The sequence below is a fragment of the Penaeus monodon genome, chromosome 20 (genome assembly GCF_015228065.2).
Source record: "Penaeus monodon isolate SGIC_2016 chromosome 20, NSTDA_Pmon_1, whole genome shotgun sequence".
Lineage (NCBI taxonomy): Eukaryota > Metazoa > Arthropoda > Malacostraca > Decapoda > Penaeidae > Penaeus > Penaeus monodon.
Window position 1 is genome coordinate 2,514,625 of NC_051405.1, and position 551 is coordinate 2,515,175.

A 551-nucleotide genomic window follows, 5' to 3' on the forward strand; every position below is an offset into this window, starting at 1 on the left:
CTGGAACTCGGCCTTGGCCTTCGCCACCTCCGCCGTGTCCTCGACGGGCACTGCGCACACGGCGCCTACCAGAGCCAAGATCGCCTGAAGGACGTTCGCTCCGTTAGTACTGTGCTCCCACAATCACGAAATTACATGTACATATTGCACCACTGAACTACGTAATGGCCAACAGCGAAACAGTCTCACTCGATCGAACGCGGCCGCGTCCGAATACTTACCACGAGCTTCATGTTTCCTTCAGAGACGTGCGAGTTCGCGAGGACACGCATCCGCCGACGTCCCGCTCGTATATATACCGGGAGGACAGCCCCCGCGGCGCCAGTTACCCTTTTAGCACGTGGACCTTAAGGGCGCTCGCGAGCGGCCCCGCCCTTAAGTCTCATGGACTCGGTGGACAGTCCGCTTCTCGAGGAGCCTGGTGCTTGGGTTTCGACGAAATGAGGGAGACAGGGTTCCTTTCGAAGCAGAAGAGTTTCCCTCAAACGGAATGGTAACAACCTGGGCGGGACCTTGGGAACAGGGCGAGGCTCATCACGCTCGTATTGGAT

General features: G+C 58.3%; 1 protein-coding gene across 1 annotated transcript in view; it reads right to left on the reverse strand.

The window, feature by feature from the left end:
* Positions 1–551, reverse strand: part of LOC119585584 (cuticle protein 2-like) — a gene marked incomplete in the record, with an annotated part of 45,832 nt that overhangs the window by 463 nt on the left and 44,818 nt on the right.